The sequence below is a fragment of the Eurosta solidaginis genome, chromosome 1 (genome assembly GCF_040869045.1).
Source record: "Eurosta solidaginis isolate ZX-2024a chromosome 1, ASM4086904v1, whole genome shotgun sequence".
Classification (NCBI taxonomy): Eukaryota; Metazoa; Arthropoda; class Insecta; order Diptera; family Tephritidae; genus Eurosta; species Eurosta solidaginis.
Window position 1 is genome coordinate 61,806,755 of NC_090319.1, and position 22,172 is coordinate 61,828,926.

At 37.8% G+C, this 22,172-nt stretch overlaps 1 pseudogene; it reads left to right on the forward strand.

The window, feature by feature from the left end:
- The window catches only part of LOC137236795 (uncharacterized), a 123,622-nt pseudogene that overhangs the window by 14,940 nt on the left and 86,510 nt on the right, over positions 1–22,172 (forward strand).

A 22,172-nucleotide genomic window follows, 5' to 3' on the forward strand; every position in this document is an offset into this window, starting at 1 on the left:
ATACTTAAATGAGAGTTAGAGATTTACGTAAGACGTTCCCCGAAAAAATACTTTCAATAATTTTCTGTTGTTAATATTTTGCAACTTGTTGTTGTTACACTCAAATTTCTTTTTAGTTCCGCACATTTTTTTTTTCGATGTAAATTTCACGGTAGCCGGTTTGCTTGAGCAACAGATCATATCGCATACATCTGTTACACATAAAATTTGGTACTGGAAGTTTACGCATGCGCAAAGAGGCGTAGTTGCTTGCAACACCTTTATTTTTTACTCTGCTTACAATTTAAACATAAATATCGCATGTACTTGTGGTATTCAAATTTTGCAGCTATACAATTTTGTTAATTACTGTTTTGAAATTTAATACCCAATTACAAGTCACTGCTGAAAAGAAGTTATCTCGGACACTACTGAACGTATTGGAATACAACTTTCTTTAAAGAAACTTCATTTAGCTCTTTAAAGTTTACTGATACACCAGGCGCTTCGGGATGTACACGCCTGGAAATTAGGAGTCTGTATTATCTGTATCTTGTATTATTTACTAGGAAATATAAGGCTCTCAATTATGTTAGGCCTGATTTGGGAGGGTTTAGCCTACAGTGAGGTACAGCACAAAACATCTAGGAACTATACTATATGGGAGAAAGAGTGAGGAAAGCCTCCGCGACGCTGTATGCATGTACTTTTTCTCCCATAATCTACTATAGGGTCCTTGTTTGGTGAGCAGTCACACAAAAAAGTACTTCTATCAAAGGACAAGAGGGGTTCTGCAGATTATCAGTGATTAGCATAATGGCATCGCATGCCATTCAGCATACCCCGCCTGCAGGCATCAAAGCCGTATGGCTATAGCAATATAGAGTCATATACTGTAGGGCGAGTAGACTACATGGCACCTTGCCTGAGCTTCGAAAGAGACGTTGGGAACACCATAGAGTTGGAGGGTTGGGGCAAGGAAGCGAAAATTACAGAATACACATGATACCGATGCCTTCATATTAACGCCAGGGCTCATTTCCGATGTTCATTATGTCAATCTAGAAATAAGTAGATCCTACAGACTATCGTACAGCACACTGTAGTGTCTTTTAGGCAGAAACTGTAGGCGTGAAGAAGACAGCAGAAATTCTAGACAAAACATGCTTAACCTGCAATCGCGTCATGTAGTTTCGCCTGGGCCGCCGATGTTGGGCATTATTCGCATTATGGTTCCACTAACTTTGAACATTTTCTCTTCCACCGCCTTGAGGTGATCCTTAAAAGTTAATTTAGAGTCAATATTTACTCCTTAATATTACAAGTAAGGCTTGGATTTTATTTGATAGCGTCCTATGGTTAAGCCTATTTCATTTGTAGCCGTGAAATATATATATTGATAGTCAAGCGATGATTAAAGCAATAAACTCACATAGTACCTAATCAAGAAGGGCTTGGAATGTAGAGAAGCATTGGATAGACTTCGAGGCGGACCATATATCTATACTGGCTTCTCGGTCAAAAAGGGATATACCGATGAGTTGAGGGTGCAGCACTCACTGAGTCGACGGTAGACGTCCCAATCCAGTTAGGATAAATCAAAAAAGACATCCATCCATTGATTCATCAAGCAGGAAAAGCGTGAATAGAAGCGCGCAGGTGCAAACTTTATAAGAGCATGTGCAAAGTCTTCGACACTAGGCTCACAAGGCTGCTCATATCTTCAAAAAGAAATGGGCATACTAACTGGACACTGCCATCTGGCGTTACATGTAAAGTGAGGCTTATTCAGTAATAGCAGCTGAAGGAAATGCGAGCTGCAGGACGAAACGGTTGACCACGGTTCTTGTTCGTGTCCTACGCTCGCGAGATCAAGGGTCGAGTTAGTAGAGGTTGTAGTGTTGCCGGATCTCGAAGTTCTAGAAAACTTCTAGCATTTGTCAATACAACGGAATTATTATATAACATAAGTCCTATTATATAATTGGGGTTTTTTCGTTTGGTCGTCAAGCAAATTCTAGTAACATCATCACACTCAATCTATGGGAGATCTTTATTGACCATCCAGTTCAACCTAACTTAACTTTACTCCTGCCACCCGCAATTCTTAAAACTTCTATTATTGCCCAGGTATAATTTGAAAGAATTTGACGCCACAAGTTAGTGTCCAATCATATGACCAATCATGAGCCTACATCCCTCCTTTTTTAGTAATAAGAGTAATTTTGTTATTATGCGGTCGAAAGCCCGGCACTTGGTCGATCATGTGCAACTCTCGGCTCCCCTCGGCTAGCTCATCCGCTTTTTCATTTCCATATATTCCCTTATGCCCAGGGACGAATAAAGATGTATACTTCTCACTGATCCGTTGTTTCTAGGGATTGCCCTTACGCTAACACAGTCACTGACAAATGAAAAACTTTTTGTAATATGTAAGGACATAGCATATGCTGTGTTTTCTTCTGGATATGAAAGAGTTCAACCTAACCTGTAACAGTGTCAAGAATGGAGTTGAGCCAGAACAAAGTTTGGAATTTGACTCTGAAAACATGGGACAAGATGAGTGATTCAGCTTTGGAGTCCACCGGCTCAATGCGAATGAAACTGTTTGTATCCTCATGTTTATTCAGATCAAACAGCTGATGCTTACAGATGTGTGCCCCTATATGACACAAAAGCTGAGCTTAGCTTTTTTATGTGATCTATCCTCCGAGGAACAAGGACATTTGAATGCTGTGGAGTTCCAGAGTAATGCTCGTGTTTTGTGCTTTGAGTGACTTTTTGTTCCGAACGACTTCTAGAATTTGACTTTGCCATTGAACCTTAAGTTCGAGTCGCCACCTTTATGTGCTATTAGATTTGGTGCGGTGTACTCTCGCGTGAAGACAGCACGTGCATTTTTTCGAGCTAATATCGGTGCCCCGTTTCTAGCCCAATTGTACATTATTGGAAATTTTGTTTCTAAAATGGCAGAGGAAGTTTTTCGTACTTAACAATGCTAAATGTATCCGAAATATTTGTATACCCTAAACCTGAGTGGATCCAGCTGGGTAACACTCATCATACAAAGTAGCACAGGTATAACGTCTACTTGTGTAGTACCTATATTAACCATCTCACGAATCGTGTTTCCACTACTTAACTATGTGCAAAAAAAATATAAATTTTGTTACTAATGTGGTTACTCTTACGGTCCCTGCTCCCTCAGTTGTCTCAGCATGTTTAATTGCCCGGATGATCGCTGTAATGGTAGGTAAATCCTCATATTATGTAATTATTACAACAAACAGCGAAAATACCAGCAAATCATTCAAGCATCTGCTACAACTAAATGCTCACAAAGAGTGACTTAGGCCCGTTTTTTCATTAGCTGGTTAATCTTAGCTTAAACTAAGTTTGCTTAAACTCTGGTCAAATTTAAACTCCAGTTAAACTACTGAGTTGTTTTTCAGTCAAGGTTTAAGGCCGCTTTTGGGGCAGCATTTTTTATACGGCAACATTGGTATTTTATTATCTAGACAACTTGTAGATACGACAACTGGATTTTGTTTACCCAACAAATATTTAAAAGATATTTCTCCAGCGAAATATATATCTAGTTCCGGAAGTGATATCCAATATCATCATCAAGTTATTCTTAAACCAGATATTTCTCAAGTTGATATCCAAATCCATATAACAGCCTTTTAAAAGGTATATTTGCTTTTGTTGCATTCGAACTTTACTCTTCAAAAATAGCTTCAAAAGTGAGGTTATGGTATTGGTTGGTTTTTGCAGTGTGAGCGAGTTAAAAACAAGTAAGGAAGGCTAAGTTCTGGTGTAACCGAACATTATATACTCAGTTGAGAGCTATGGAGACAAAATGAGGGAAAATCACCATGTAGGAAAATGAATCAAGGGTAACCCTGGAAAGTGTTTGTATGACATGTGTATCAAATGGATGGTATTAAAGAGTATTTTAATAGGGAGTGGGCCATAGTTCTATAGGTGGACGTTATTTAGGGATATAGCCATAAAGGTGGACTAGGGGGAGTCTAGAATTTGTTTGTACGATATGGGTATTAAGCGAAAGGTGATAATGAGTATTTTAAAAGAGAGTGGGCCTTAGTTCTATAGGTGGTCGCCTTTTCGAGATATCGCCATAAAGGTGGAGCAGGGGTGACTCTAGAATGCGTTTGTACAATATGGGTATCAAACGAAAGGTATTCATGAGTATTTTAAAAGGGAGTGGGCCTTAGTTTAATGTGTGGATGCCTTTTCGAGACACCGCCATAAAGGTGGACCAGGGGTGACTCTAGAATTTGTTTGTACGATATGGGTATCAAATGAAAGGTGTTAATGAGTATTTTAAAAGGGAGTGGGCCTTAGTTCTATAGATGGACGCCTTTTCGGGATATCGTTATAAAGGTGGACCAGGGTTGACTCTAGAATGCGTTTGTACAATATGGGTATCAAACGAGGGGTGATAGCGAGTATTTTAAAAGGGAGTATCCCTTAGTTCTATAGGTGGACGCCTTTTCGAGATATCGCCATAAAGGTGGACCAGGGGTGACTCTAGAATGCGTTTGTACAAACAATATGGGTATCAAATTAAAGGTATTAATGAGGGGTTTAAAAGGGAGTGGTGGTAGTTTTATATGTGAAGGCGTTTTCGAGATATCGAACAAAATGTGGACTAGGGTGACCCAGATCATCATCTGTCTGGTACCGCTAATTTATTTATATATGTAATACCACGAACAGTATTCCTTCAAAGATTCCTAGGGCTTTTGATTCCGCCCTGCAGAACTTTTTCATTTTCTTCTACTTAATATGGTAGGTGTCACACGCATTTTACAAAGTTTTTTTCTAAAGATATATTTTGCGTCAATAAATGAATCCAATTACCATGTTTCATCCTTTTTTCGTATTTGCTATAGAATTATGAATTTTTTTTAATTTTTCGTAATTTTCGATATCGAAATAGTGGGCGTGGTCATGGTCGGATTTCGGCTATTTTTTACACCAGTACAAAGTGAGTTCAGATAATTACGTGAACTGAGTTGAGTAGAGATATATCGATTTTTGCTCAAGTTATCATGTTAACGGCCGAGCGGAAGGACAGGCGGTCGACTGTGTGTAAAAACTGGGCGTGGCTTCAACCGATTTCGCCATTTTTCACTGTAAACAGTTATCGTCCTAGAATCTAAGCTCCTACCAAATTTCACAGGGATTGGTAAATTTTTGTTCGACTTATGGCATTAAAAGTATCCTAGACAAGTTAAATGAAAAAGGGCGGAGCCACACCCATTTTGAAATTTTCTTTTGTTTTTGTATTTTGTTGCACCCTATCATTACTGGAGTTGAATATTGACATAATTTACTTATATACTGTAAAGATATTAACTTTTTTTAAATTGACTTAAAAAAAATTATTTTTAAGTGGGCGTGGTCGGTCTCCGATTTTGCTAATTTTTATTAAGCAAACATATAGTAATAGGGGTAACGTTCCTGCCAAATTTCATCATGATATCTTCAACGACTGCCAAATTACAGCTTGCAAAACTTCTAAATTACCTTCTTTTAAAAGTGGGCGGTTCCACGCCCATTGTCCAAAATTTTACTAGTTTTCTATACTGCGTCGTAAGATTAACTCACCTACCAAATTTCATAGCTTTATCCGTCTTTGGTAATGAATTGTCGCACTTTTTCGATTTTTCGATATCGAAAAAGTGGGCGTGGTTATAGTCCGATATCGATTCATTTGAAATAGCGATCTGAGATGAGTACCCGGGGACCTACATACCAAATTTCAAAGATACCTCAAAATTTACTCAAGTTATCGTGTTAACGGACGGACGGACATGGCTCAATTTTGTTTCGATACTGATGATTTTGATATATGGAAGTCTATATCTATTTCGATTCCTTTATACCTGTACAACCAACCGTTAGCCAATCAAAATTAATATACTCTGTGAGCTCTGCTCAACTGAGTATAATAAAGTGCAAGTTTAAGCTATTTAAAAATACATAAAACATAACTGTATTGAAATAAGTAGAAATGAATATTGAAGTCAAATGTATTTACTTCATTTTGAAATAATTTGAGTCTTTAGCTTGTTGAGTTTTGTTTTTGTAATTTAAAATTTCACCAGTGCCTTTATTAGTGTTTATTTGCACAAATATTTAAATTTCAAATTTTAGCTAAAGGTTTAGTTGGGTTCCTCACCGATCCTCACATTCGGACTTATATCTTGTTATTAGTCAAAATTTTAAGATTCTAAAGTGTTAATATCAGCTGCCACTTTCTGTCACTAACTATGTTTTGCGACAGTTTTCTGATAGCGTCACCCGGATAAATTATTGTCGTATGTTATATGTGCTCACATGTAACATACGACATTATTTTATCCAGTCAACGATATGCAAATGTAAACTTTTGTGTGTGTTTGTTGTTTTGTTATTGTTATGTATGCTTTAATTAATTAACTTTAATTTCTTTTTAATCCTACTAAACATTGTACTTGCGATAGACACATCTTACCACTTTTCCCCCACATCAACTTACTTTTTGTATGCATGCGGTGAAAGTGGGTCGATATGAAAGTATCACCCGCACAAATTTTATGAAAAAATAATTCTCAGATATTTATAAAGCCGTGACCAAAGTTTCACGTTTATATCTCTACTGGAAGTATTTTTGGCCACCAACTCCATATAAGACCGACCAGTGTGCTTTGAGAGATTTTGAGAAATGTACAGTTCTGAAATGAATATTGGACATGATTCTCCAGTTGATATCCTACATTGGATATCGAGTTGAGATTAAGTTGAAAACAAATCTCCAAGGTGGTACCACCAAAGGCGACATATATTTATTGTGAGAAATAAACACCTGATTGATAGTGGTAATGAAGCGTAATTTATCAAAAAATAAATTATATATATTTTATTTTATTTTCGTGAAAATACTGTAGTATTAGAATCTTACACTTGAGTCCAGTCAAAGAACCATAAGTTGGGAGCGATAATTTCTTCAACTTAAGTAATAACATTTTTCGTTTTATAAAAAAATCCCCCTTTTGTTGAGTACACAGTGATTCTCAAGTTTAGCCACTGTTTCGTAACAACTCTTAAGATTTTAGAAGTATGATATTAATTAGGGCTGGGACTATCCGCATATTCGAATATCCATATGGATATCCGGTGACACGGATAAAATCCGGACGGCATGGATATCCGGTTAATATTCGTTGGTGAAACTATCCGGATATCCGGATTTATATATCATTATTTTTTATAATTTATTTTATTTATCGGCTTATATTCTGGCGCAGATTTAGAGAGAAAAGCTGCGTCCATACCATTCTCTTGAAGATGGAAAAACCGATAGTGGCACCATAGACTTGATGTCGGTCCTTTGTTTTGCAGCTTTTTTCCCAATATAAACAAATGGCACTGTTATTTTCACTTTTTTGGAATTGATCCCAAATCTTGCTGACCATTTTAGCACTCATTATTAGTCTAAATTGACGCTTTGTAAAATTGTAGCTTTTTAATTTTTGACATTAATTTAATAATCTACAAACATATTTTGTGAATAATTTTTCGATGTTTGCTTCATTCAATTCTGATATGCATATATTAAACTTTTATATTCCAGTATCCGGAAATAAGGATATCCGGATTTTCCGTTTACGTATCCGGATATCCGGATAACCGGATTATTTGCTTAGCTATTCGGTTATTCGAATATCCCGTTTATCCGAATAGTTGAAAAATCCGGATGCAGTTCACAGCCCTAATATTAATCAACATGAACTCTAATGCTACTCAAGCCCAAATGCTTGTTGGGTATATTCGACGCCACTTCGAACGAAGGCAAATCACCGATAGGTTAAATAAATAAAAAATAATAATAAAATGTAAGGCGCGATAACCTCCGAAGAGATTTCAGGCCGAGCTTCTCTTCCAATTTGCGTCGTGCTCCTTTTTAATTTTTCCTACAAATTTGCGGGACGGGACCTACTTGTTTTATGCCGACTCAGAACATATGAGTTTTCACTGAGAGCTTTTCATGACAGAAATACACTCGGAGTGCTTGCCAAACACTTCCGAGGTGCGACCCCGCTTAGACAAATTTTCTTCTTATTGAAAAACCTTATTTCTAAAATTTTGATGTTGCTTTGCCGGGGTGTGAACCCAGGGCATTCGGTGTGGTAGGCGAAGCACGCTAAAATCATACCATGGTTGCCGCCCGATAGGTTAACTAGAGTTTATCCCTGCCAGATCGGCCGCTTAAGCTCAGCTTAAACTTTAGTTAAAGTAGACTGAAAAACTGCAGAATAAGTTTAAGCGTAGTTTAAATGACAAACTGAGTTGAACTTGTTCTGAAAAACTGGGCCTTATGTTAACTTGCAAGATCTCTTATGAACGAGTTTTTCCAACCGCAATGAGGCCGCTGATGAATATAGTATGTATATATGTAGTTGGCTAGACTGCATGCGGCAAGCGTGAAATGATTACAGCGATGGAATTCTACAGCATCTTAGTGCCAGTTAAGGCAATGGTAAGATGACGTCTCTGATTTCGGAAGTAAATGTGACACTGAAATGTTTGTTGTAAATTAAATGTTGTTTATTACTTCCACTTTCGTTTTCGTGAAAATTTGCTGGAAACCAATTAAAAGTACCGTAGAAAATTTATAGAGCCGGAGTCACACCAGCCCATTGTCCTCAAATCTGGAGAAGAGTTAAAGTCATCTTATTACATATTTCACGAAATTGCTAGTGACTACAGATCCATAGGCCTTAAGTCCTTAAGGATGAAGGTGTTTGAAAGGCTTTTGGATATGATTTTGTTTTGTTGACTTTCCGACAAAGTGAATAATAATTCATGTATATATTGTCAAATTTGGTTTGGAGAAAATCCGGTTTCTGTGATGTGTAATCTTCAGTGTCATTTTTCGTTTGGATATCCACAGAAGGGCGGCCCCAAGTGGATCCAAACTTATTCTGTATCGCACGTGAAGGACAGATTAACAGAAACTATCATTCAAGAAATAATAGGTAGAAACGTCTACAGATTTCTAACAATAGACTCTGTCAATATTTCTGGAACAGAGCGTGATGTTATATACAACCAAATCTGCCGTCGCAAGCAATGCGAGAAGCTAAGATAACACAAATTTACAAGCTTCAGTAACAAGCACTCGCCGAGAGGACATCGCAAAGCTGCAAGAACGAGTTTTCTTTCTGCTTCTGTGGAGGAAAAGATTATGTGTTAGGTTAGGTTTGGTTGAACTGGTCGGTCAATGAGACCTCACGTAGACTGAATGAGTCCGTAGTGTTACCAGAAATGTATTTAACGACCACACTGAAAAACCCTATCACACCGGACCTATGTTATAAAATAACTCCATCCTCTTGGCAAATACTAGAAGCCTTCTAGGACCTATACCACTTTCTGCTACTAGATCGGGCAGCTGCATAACTCCTAATATCCGAACTCTTAGGCTGGAAAGCGCAGGGCGCGAGCACAAAACGTGTTCGTTGGATCGTTTCCTCCTCCAACCCGGACTTCTTACATTTGGTAGCACTGACCAAGCATAATTTAAAGGCATGTGACGCCGGAAGACAGTGTCCAGTCAGAATACCCGTCATGAATCTACAGTCCTCTTTTTTAATGATAGAAGCAACTTTGTTAGTCCAAGGTTGTAAGGCCTACACATATTCTTCGACACTTTACAGCCCCTTTACACTCTAAATGGTGCTGCGCTCTCTCTATCTGCGGGAGTAAAGTATCTGGACGTCGAGATCGATAGTAAGCTTAGCTGCAAAATTCATATCAAATGGCTGGGAAAACAATGTACAATGTTAAAGAGCTGAATAAAGGCGAGGTAACAGTTATGTATACTTAGGTCGTTCAAGATGACGCACTAAGCAAACATGTTCCTTAACCAATTACCTTTGGACTTTAACATATGTGAAACAACCGACTGTTTTGCAGTAAGACCTCATTAGTCTGCCTGTTGGAGCTCAAGATAATGTGGTAGAAGTGGTATCCTCAGCAGATTTTCTGGTATGACTCCGACATTATTTTATACATCCTCGCTGAGTTTTCTTCCTTGATCAGTTAAGGTATATATTTCAGTCCGTCTTCCTGATTCGTCAGCTTAATTTCCCATTGCATCGCCCAGGGTAGTAAGCAAATGCAAGATGATGCCTCAAACATGGCGCTGACAGGAGTTCCTGGTTACGGAAGCATTGCAGACAACGGGAAGGAGATACATTGAGGAGGACTAAAAAAACAGTCATTAACATTGCCCGTTACGTCTAGCAAGTCATTCCCAAATAGTACGAGACAGTCCTGGAACTTCTTTATTGGCTAAATTTAAAGTCAAGTAGCAACTGTTCATTACACATCGTTCACAATCCAAATCTCAGCAGCAACGGTATCGTCAAAATTACCATTAATTTCTTACTTTTTAAGGTTTGCTGATGGCACTGTGTTCAAGGATAATTTAGTCTAGCTGCTTATCAGCTAACCATCATTTATGTTGCTATCCTTCTAGCAAACAAAAATCCTGTTGTGGCTTCTGAAATCTTTCTTTCAATGTATATATCCAAGGCCGCTGCATTAATGTTTTATATCCGTCCATTAAAAATTAAAAAATAAAATAAATGTAAAGCGCGATAACCTCCGAAGAGATCTAAGGCCGAGCTTCTCTTCCAATTTGCGTCGTGCTCCTCTTGCTTTTCCCTACAAATTGGCCGGACGGGACCTACATGTTTTATGCCGACTCCGAACGGCATCTGCAAGGCAGATGAGTTTTCACTGAGAGCAGAGAGAGAGAAAAATTATCTTCTAATTGAAAAATCTTATTTCTAAAATTATGATGTTGCTTTGCCCGGGGTGTGAACCCAGGGCATACGGTGTGGTAGGCGGAGCACGCTACCATCACACCACGGTGGCCGCCAGTCCATTGCTTGATGCTAAAAGGGACAAGGTAAAAAAGTCATTTTTTAAGAATTCGATATCACATATTGCCCCCTCCCCTCAGGTATTCAGATAAGAAAGGTAGTAAGAGCTGCTCATTTCGGAAACCTGTTCGGCTTCAGAGCCAATAAGCCAGCCCAGCATCTCCAACTTTATCCATTTAGATAGCTGTTGTGTCTCGACAGCTTCTCAAACTGATGTTTTTAAGGGTCATTTTGCTGCTGCAACATGATTTTCATATCATAGTTCCGGTAACGTCAAGCCAACTAGCTTCGAATCGCCGCCTAGAGCTTCTTATAGCCTTTTCTTTGAGCCCTCATTTTGATGATCTTTTTTATTCTTGACGCTTAAAGAGAAGCTACTTCTGTAAATTATTGAGTCTTATTCTTGGACTCATTGGCTTCCGACGCACACCAAGCATCCTATGGCAAGGGTTTTTGGGTCCATCGTAACGTTTATTTTTGGCCTCATAGCCACCTTTGAGTTGGTGCCAGGCACGTAGAGGTATTTTCCGTTGTTGGCTGTCAAAAAGTCTAAAAAATTTGCCATATTAGTTCTGGGGCTGTATTAATTAGTATGTATGAGTTTTAAAATGTACACTTTTTCTTCATATAATTTGGTATAAAAGAACAATGTACATTTCAAGACTCACACTTACTGTATACATCCCCTGATTTCCACCATTAAAGCGTACCGATTGTGCTGGAGCAACTGCAAGATACACTCGCTTTCCCATTATTATCAGAAATGGCGATCTAAGTAATTTTTTTTGCTTTTTTTGAATGCTACCTTTTCGCCATTTTACAGGTCGCTAAGGAGGTCCAGAACTCGGCCTGAGTATAAAGTTTCCTCAGCCGGGTCTGCACCGCCAATTTAAAGGTGCCTTAGCTTCCACGGTTTTAAAAAGGAGGAAATGATGGAATATTAACACCACAGCAATTTCGACCAACTGTTACCCTGAGGTGGACTAATATCGTCACCGACAGCATACTTTCCCATAGAGAGCATAGTCATCAGAATCTTATGGGACGCAATTTTGAGGATAGTATAGGAATATTACGGTGACATCCATTTGTCTTGCCACTGTGGCCCTTCTCTCTCACCGCTTTTAATTATTTATTGCTTATTTGTATCCCCTAATGATATTTGTAGCTGACAGATCACAAGTCTTTCACTATCCGCCACCTTGTATACCCGGGGTTGCCATGAGTTCAGCGAGCACCATTAATATTAGCTGTGTTATTAAAAGGTTTTATTTAGCTTGAGTTGACAGGCCGCATGGCCGCATGCACGGCTGCACGGCCGTTGTGAACGAATCTTGTAATTGAAATTTAAGTAACTTCCCGATAAGCTACAAGCATGAAACTTGGAATATAGTTCAGAACCCGATGACAATGCAATAATAAGAAAAAAATCGCCGCTAGGTGGCGCATGGATCGATATATTCACAAAAATCGTATTTGTGGCCCGATTTGGCTCATATTTGGAACACATAATACATACAAGAATAGAAAGCAACCTATGAAAAAAAATCGCCGCTAGGTGGCGCATGGATCGAGATATTCGCAAAAATCGTATTTGTGGCCCGATTTAGCTCATATTTGGAAAAAATATTGCATACAGTCCGGTAGAAGTGACATCAAAATATTTTGGAGTTGGAGGAGGGGCAAGCATACGTGGCGCAGAGTCGAGTAAAGTCTTTGGAAGGATTATGTATTGAGGACTTAGGTTGTAACAAATTGTCAGGAAAGAGTCCTTGTAATAATGAGTCACTAAATGAACTAAATAGAATAAGAGATAATAGGCAATTAAATAAAGACTAAAAACTTGAAAATAAAATAATTTAAAAAATTTTTTTAAGTTAAATGGTTTTATTGAAAACAATACTTACATAAAGTAATAATAATACGAAAAGCTAGAAAATATTTAGGTAGGTCCTAGGTACTAGTCATCACACTCCTTATCAATCTATGGCGTTGATCAGACAATTAAATAAAAGCGTTGGACGCGTCATATTTCTACTTATAGTCATAAGTGAAACTAACTGAACCTTAATCAGTCACATTTTTAGAGATTTCAAGCGCCCAACGCTTTTATTTAATTGTCTGATCAACGCCATAGATTGATAACGAGTGTGATGACTAGTACCTAGGACCTACCTAATTGTTTTCTAGCTTTTCGTATTATTATTACTTCATGTAAGTATTGTTTTCAATAAAGCCGTTTAAAATTTTTTTTTAATTATTTTATTTTTCACATCTATATACGTTTACGCTTAAACTTTATATGGATTGCTAAGCGACAAACTTTAGATACACCTTTGAAATTGCTACGCATAAAATTAGTACTAGTAAATTTCATTATACTCAGATGTAACTGAAATATGTGGCTATGTTTCACCCTCTGCACTAACTCTATGTATTCTATGCGAATCCACTATTTATCACAACTGATTCAGCTATATGTTATACACAGAAATACAACAGAGGGTTGTGTCTCCGCTTTTCGGTACACCCTGTGCTGTAGCTAGTTGTTTAACCACTGCCGCTAGATGGGTCTCCTAAGCATTATCTAACCGAGGACAGGCGTTTTTTTTCACGCGCAAACGAAACGTATACGCGTGTAAAAAAAAAAAAAAAACACGGCTATCATCATCGTAACTCTTTCGAAACATGAACAAGACCTAATGCCATTTTTTCTCTCCTTTACAGTACTATTAGTCACAGTTCTCTCAGTATTATACACAAGCGGCCAGCGTCGACTCACATGATGATTACGAGCCAAGGCACTTGAAAAACGATCAATGTAAGTTCACTCATAGTAAAATAGCCTAAAATCTTTTAGTTTAGTATACAGTTTGGATTCACATCTACTTTTAAGGCAGCGTCTTATTTTAAGTCGCAATCGGACTCACCATTATCCAAAGGATACGTGATTGCTGAAAATTCAAGACAAGTTGGACGTGTGGAAACAAATAAAGTAAAACAAAATAATCGCCTGAAAGCTGACGGAGAGTCATCATCTTTAGATTCAGAATCAGATGCTTATTCGGAATCTGAAAGTAGAGTCGCCGACTCTGAGGATGACGACGATGATGATGAAGAAGAGTACTATGACGATAGCGATGATGAAGAGAGCAGTAGCACAGATAGTAGTAGTGATGAAACTATTCCGCGCTTACTCTCTCAATCGGCATTCAATCGCATCTCGGAAACTTTAGGCGCACTTAATAAAATGGGACATTTGTTGGTGGATATAACGCGCGGTGGGCAGCATGAACCCAAACCTGAAACGTATCAAGCGTCTGGTGTGGGAAATGAGGTAAATATTGCCACTAGTACTGTTAGTGGGATGAGTACAACAAGCGCTATAACGACTACTAGTACAACGACGGCAGCGCCATCTAGAAAATTTAGTGACGTAAATCCGACGGGTAAAATACTTGCGCCACCATCACATGAGAGTAATCTCGTAAACGAGCAAAAAATTACCAATTTACAGACATTAGTTAAGCGCGAGAGAGAAACACAAACGCCAGCGAATCCCATGTTCGTTGAAACCAAAGATACCAAGAAGAAGAAGAAAAAGAAGAAGAATCGGAATAAAGTTAAGAAACCAGCAACGGGTGCGGGTAGTCAAACGCAACAATTAGAAAAACTACCCACCACAATGCGACCAAGCACGACAACCACACACTCAATAGATCGTGTTGATCAGTTGCCAGCGACTACTGAAGATGTGATCGGTAAATACGCCGAAAATTATTGCAAAACACCCAACGGGCGTCCTGGCCGCAGCGAAGATTTGAGTAGCTGTCCCGCTTTATTATTGAACAAAACGTCCAACTACACCACGTCCAGCATCATCACCTAGTTTGGTGTTAATACCACAGTTAAAACCCTCAACAACCACCACAACAACAACGACTACACCTAACCCGCTGGGAAATGAGTTAGAACTGCTAGGCAACAATAATATTGTAGATCCAGAAGAGTGTGGACAACAGGAATATTCATCGGGGCGTATTGTTGGTGGAGTTGAAGCACCGAATGGTCAATGGCCATGGATGGCGGCAATATCTTTGCATGGTCCTAACCGTACAGAGTTCTGATGTGGTGGCTCGCTTATTGGTTCCAAATATATTTTGACAGCAGCGCATTGTACGAGAGATTCGCGTCAGAAACCGTAAGCTATTTTAATTTGTTCCTATTTGAATACTTTTGAAGCCGGTGTCATGTTTTAGTTTTGCAGCGCGACAATTTACTGTACGTTTGGGTGATATCGATTTATCGACCGATGCTGATCCTTCGGCACCAGTTACATTTGCTGTGAAGGAAGTGCGCGCACATGAACGGTAAGTGGTGGAGAACAAACTAAAATTGTCAAATATTGAGGTACTTGTGACTTTTGTTACACCGACTGAAAGATAGGAGGTGGGTTTTGTCGAGGGCCGGCGTAGCATTCAGTCACAACAAACTCTAACTGAGTAAGAATACAGTAGTTATTTGTTGAGGTGTGACTCACACCCGACGATGTGGGAGGGGAAATGGGGGGCTTCCCCCGGGCCCGCGATTTAGAGGTACTAAGACACTTTTTTTTTTAATTCAGGAGAGCCTTTAGCTGTTCCATATGCAAATTTAAGCCGAATTTCAAAAGCAACGAATATTGATAATGATTTTTCGCCTGAGCCTTCGAACAGGGAGGAGACAATAAAAACATTGAACAAAAATGTATGTTTACATGAATCCGAAATCGTAGAGTTTTCTTGGTAACACTGATAAAGGTCCATCTTCAAAAATTCTTCCAACAATACCACCAACTCTGTATCAAAGTCCAGATTATTTAAACGAGTTTGATATCGGTACCGTGAATAATGAGTTTTTGCGATCTGAAGAAGTCAACGAAATAACTCCGCGAGGTAACCAAAAGTGCCCTTTTATTTTTCCACGTGATTGTCATGACGAGGCATTTCCCCACCTCGTTGTTAAACAGAATCTTGCCAAATGGAGAGAAAGTGGAGCGTGACTGGTTAGTGTGGAGTGCCAGTAGCAATGCTTTTTATTGCCTGTCATGTCGTCTGTTAAGCGCCAATATTTTATTTAAATCTACCTAAAATTTGTTGTCCTGGCGGATATTCGAAATTCCAGGTATGGAAGAAGCTATACGATAAACTGCCATCACACGAAAATACTCAAGATCACATTAAATGTTATATTCAATGGCGAACTTTACAAAATCTAATTCAAAAGGAGGCTACAATTGATACACTTATCAATGAACAGCTAATCGCTGAAACTCAAAAGTAGAAAGAAATTTTATATAGAATTTTGGCCACTATTTTATTTTTGGGTGAAAGAGGCCTATTTTTCAAAGGCGAAAGTATATATCTTGGTGAAGGAAACAATTGGACATTTTTTGTGCATCTAAGATCTCATAAGCCAATATGATCCGATACTTAGAGATCATTTGGAGAAAGTTAGGATTTCACAACGACAGCACAAACGTTTACAAGTTCACTATCTTTCCCCAGAGATTCAGAACAAGTTTATAGAAATTTGTGCAAAGCATGTGAGGGAAACTATATTAGATCAAGGCAAGAAAGCCAAGTATTTTGCTATCATCGTTGATGCTACGCCTGATTGTAGTCACGTTGAACAGTATACGTTCATTTTGCGCTAACTCCATTTCAATTCGAAAGCAACAAATTTTACAATTCAAGAACGGTTTTTGGATTTCGTGAATGGTAACCAAAAAACTGGTCAGAAAATCGCTGATCTAATTTGCTATACTCTAGTCAAACATGAAATCCCATTAAAAGATAACGGCGCCAATATGAGAGGAGCTTACAACGGAGCACTACGTCATACTCGAATGCTGATTACTCGCCTTGTGCAGCCTACAGTCTCAATTTATGTGGTATTGATGCTGCAGAATGTTGTACCGCTGCAATTACTTTGTTCGGAGTTGTACAAAAATGTTTTATTATTTTCAGCAGCAGTCCACAACAATGGGACGTCCTCAAAAAAAATGTACCAAGCTCTCTTCACAGTCTTTCAGACACTAGGTGATCGGCTAGAATTGAGGCAATTAGACCATTCGCAAACCATGTTCTAGGATTAACACAAGCACTAAACTCATTACTTAAGCTATATTTTACTGCACAAGCATACGGAGATATTACCGGCATTCTCAAGTACATCAACAAGTACGAATGTATCTTGCTGCCCTCAATTTGGTTCAAAATACTGACTACCATTAACGAAAGAAACGTCGTACTCCAAGCTAGAGACGCCACCATAGATGTTGAGGTCCGACATCTGGTTCCCCCCATAAATTAAGAAAACAAAAATTCGGAAACACATTTTTTCAGAAAACATTAGTCAGAACCCTTTTTTCAGAAACAAAAATTCAGAAATCAATATTCAGAAGTCAAAATTCAGAAAGTAATCAGACAGCAAAAAACATAACATTTTGCGAAAAACATAAAATTTTGCGCAAAAATTTTATGTTTTTTTGCTGTCTGATTAATTTCTGAATTTTGACTTCTGAAATTTTTTTCAGCCTGGAACACAGCAACGTCGAAGAAGGCGTTATATCCAATCGAATTATGGAATACGTATAATATCACCAAATTGGGTGAAGTCCGTACAACGTCATTCGAAGTGCGTTTGGGACACACGCTAATATATTTAATTTTATAAATAAAATAAAAAACGAACGTGCAATAACAGAAACAAAACTGCAGCAATTTTCAGCTGGGGCGAGTCATATCGGAAACGCAAGATAAAATATAAGACTTCGTTTTTTGAATATTGTAAATTCATTTGAAAAACATAAACCCCAAAAGATTTAATTAATTAGATGCTTGCTATTGCACACAATTTAAAATTTTAGATTTTAATACTTTTTCTTTATACATAATTCCTTCCAAATAAACAAACGTTTCTGAATTTTGAGAAAAATTTAATGTTTTTCTGTTTGCCTTCTGAAATTTGACTTCTGAATTTTCACTTCTGAAATTTGACTTCTGAGATTTGACTTCTGAGTTTTGACCCCTGAATTTTGTCTTTCTGAAAAAAGGGTTCTGAATAATGTTTTCTGAAATCTGAATATTTGTTTTCTGAATTTATGGGGGGCACCAAGACATCTTGATGCCTTATTAGCTGATTTGAAACAATTTTAAACGAATGCGAAACAGTTGCTATTCAATTGAACATCTCGCCAAATTTTCCGGACATTCGAAAGAGAAACCCCAAAAAACGATTTGAAGATAATGGAAATGAGATGATTACGGATGATACAGAGTCTGATTTTAAAAACAATACATTTTTGGTGATCGTGGATTCGGTAATCACTGGCATTACTGAACGATTTGCAGCTATGAGAAATTTGAACGAGACGTTTTCCTTTTTGTGGCAATTTCAAGACATGGATGAAACTACTATTCGGGCGAGTGCAGCAAAATTTGTTGAAAAATACAAGTCGGACGTTTCTCAAAGCTAAGAATGCGAAATAATTCACTTGAAACACATTTACGAAGCAAATTTTGATAATGGTTTGTCACCATTGGAATTGCTAAATGTCATCTACATATGTTCAAAATCTGTATACGATCTTCCCCAACATTTGTGTTGCTTTACGTATCTTTTGCACTATACCTATCACTGTAGCTAGTGCAGAACATTATTTCAGTGCCCTTGCAAGAATCAAAAACTTTCATAGATCGTGTTCACCTCAAGAGCGAGTTAGAGGACTTGCCACGGTTTGTGTTGAATCCGTTTTGACAAGACAGTCAAATTTTAGTATTAATTTAAAAAATTTTGCAGCAAAAAAAGGAAGAAAAGCCACTCTTTGATATCCGAACCATCTATATTGAATAATTAAAATTTATAATCATCATTATATTTATCAGAAATGTACTAAAATGTTACCAAATAACTAGAAAAGAATAAAATAGTATAAACAGTAAATACTCTGTGTTAATTTTATTTTTAGCACTTAGTCCAAAAATCATTTAGTTGATGTGGGAAAAATTTTTTTTGATGTCATCCATGAATAGTGATTCATGAATGAGACGTCATTAATTCAAATTAATGAAATGTATTAGTGGATTTTTTATAGGGTGCTCGTAAATTGTTTAGTCCCGGGCCCGGATTTTCTCTCTACGGCCCTGGGTGTGAGAGTGGGGAGCGCGAGAGCAACTCACTGGGCTTGTTAATATGAACTGATCGGAGTAGTTGAGAGCGAACGATGTCGTTGATTACTACTACGGTGAGATGACTGATCTTGCAATCGCAGGGCAGGCGAACTCGGAAGTAGCTGAACAACTTAGGGCGGTCAAGGGCACTAGTAAGCAGCAAGTATGGGAAAGGAGCCCAGAGGTGAGAGGTTGTATGATACTAACTGGGCAATGTTCGTAGCAGTGGTGGAACTTCGGCACGGAAAAAGTTGAGAAGCAGATGAGTATGGTAGTATGGTAGAGTCGGGGGCAACAGTTAAGTAGCGGTTAAGCAATAGCAGCAGTTAGCTGATGAATCACGTCCCCATAGCGGAGTTGGAGGAATGACAGCGTCGTTGTTGATGGACATGTTACACAGATTGATAGTTCACATTCTCTTTGACTGCTTCTCTCAGTTCGGAAGTCATATTGCATTTGATGAGAATAAGATACTAAACGTAGGTGCTGACATTCTTGTTGCACACCACCACCTCCACTGTCGAAAGCTGTTTGGTAGGTGTCCAAATTTAGAGCAGAATTGTACTTGTTGGACACAGGCTGTGGACTGAATGCGAAAGTGCATCCTAGAGGTATTTCGGCAGTTCTCTGAGGAAATGCGACGATATACAACCTGAGCCAGCGTATAAAAAGGATATTTTAGAGTTTCATTGGAGTATTGGGCTACTTATGAAGTAAAAGGGCGAACCAGTTCCGAAAAATTACGGTCCAGTTACAAAGCCGGTAGTTAAAAAGCACTTTGATGTCAATATATAAATCTTCTTCTACATGTAGATAAAAGGAGACTCAACGAAGGTTTTGGGGAGTTTTAACGATTTTGATCCTTTTCCGGATGGGTACTAAGTCGCGCGAACTGTTTGCTATGACCGGGGTGAATCTTCTGGGTCACATTCGTGAGGTTGATTATTGTTTAGGAGAAGTCAAAAATTGCGCTGCCAGCCCCTTGAAAGGGTTACGCTCAACAACCTCTTGAATCCCAATCGATAAGTAACTAGCTATACCCGGCGTAGGTTGTAGCGCCCGAGATAGAATGAGTGCTGCGTTATTTTTTCTGTTTTGTTTGTTGATAATTTAGTTTATTGTTTTATAAATTGAATTGAATTTTGTACGCATATTTGGTGGAATTTTCGCTTAAGTCCTTTTATTATTGCATCTTATTGTAATTCATATGGGTACGCAATATTTTTGGTTCTTTCGTTCGATGCAAAGATAAACAAATTTTTTGGCATTCCAACTCTGGAGCAAGCGACATATAGCTGGCCATGGGAAAAGCATGGACCCTCTAAATTTAATCCTGCAACAGAAAGCGATTGTCTATCTGATTTGTTGATTGTAATTGCAAAAGCAAGGCATACAGGAAACTAAGAGCTTAAAATTGAATGGAAAATCTGTAGGAATCATTGGGATCCGTGGTATGAGCACGTATTCACCTTTGCTTTTACCGCTGATGATTGTTGCTTCGATTACATTCGGCATTAATTGCTTAACGCAAAGTCTGGTTCTATTACACAATTTTAGTGGGTCTAAATTCCGAAGAAGCATGATTGGTGAGCCAATTTTCAAAGTTAATATATGCGCAGGCATTCCAGGTGGTTCTAAAGAGTTTAGAAGTTCTATTTGACAACTCACAATTTGATCTTCATCTGTAAGTATGTCGATCGATTTATATTTCGTCACTTCACCAAGAATTTGGTTTTGAATCCGATCATTGATTTTGTATACATGATCATTTTTGGGACCTAAGATTGCTCGTTCGCATAGCCAAAAAAAAAAAAAAATATTTTAAATTCTTAATTCTGAAATATGGAAAAACTCCGTCTTGATCGAAGGAACCTATACCCAAAATTTGGTGATGATTGAAGTGTGGGAAATACGTTTCCATAGGGAACACACACACAGAATTTGATTTTTATAAAAGATGTAGATATACTGAAGCAAACAAATTTTTTAACGGCGGCAGATTACTAAACGTCCAAAAGGAATAACAGTAAACTCTTTACCTACATATGTAATTTATTTAATAAGTAAATAGACACCTTTTTGGCAATTGAAATATTAAAGTAAAGGCTGTAAAATTTTGCGCTCATATGCATACCGTCGCGATATTACCGTCGGTAAATCAATAAAGAATTTAAAATCAGCAAAAAGTGCTAAGTGGTTTTCTTTAAACGGACTTAGTTACATCGGTTGCTGGAAATTAGCACACGGGTTAATTAGTGTGTTTTATTGTTCGTTACCAATCTCTAAAATGGCATTCTGCTCTAACCATCCAAGAAAGTGATAAACAAAAAACATTCCCGGCAGAGCTATGGGATAAAATGTTCAACAGAATTATTCCACGTGAAATATTACTACTATACCATACAAATAGGTCTCTTAAGCTAGCACAACCTTTTCAGCACAATCAAAAAACGAGACCGTACTCAATTGCACAATATTTAATGCTAATTTAATACGGGTTAATTAAATTTATTACACTTGTATTTTAATAAATATCGAGGGTTGGGCTAGCTGTCATTAAATACGTTTTCGTTTTTTGATTGTGCATATGGGTTGGGCTAGCTTAAGTTTAAGCTGCTTTTTAAAAGAACAAGTGTAATAAATTTAAATAACCCGTAATAAATTAGCATTAAATATTGTGCAATTTAGTACGGTCTCATTTTTTGATTGGGCTGAAAAGGTTGGGCTAGCTGAAGAGACCTTCAATATACAAATTGGAAACCATGGGAACAACTCATTTCACAAAATTTTACATGGATAAATAAGCAAAAACTTTACCTTCAAATGTCAAGAATTTGACACAATAAAAATACTTCTAAATTTAAGTTAAAGCTACATAAACTAAATCTTATTATTTTTGAAATTTTTGAGTGAAATACCCGTGAAAACTTTTAACCCTTTTATGGATAAGCCCCCATATTCATAAAAAATATAACAGGTTTAAAAAGCATTTTAAATTGACATTTCCGTACAAATT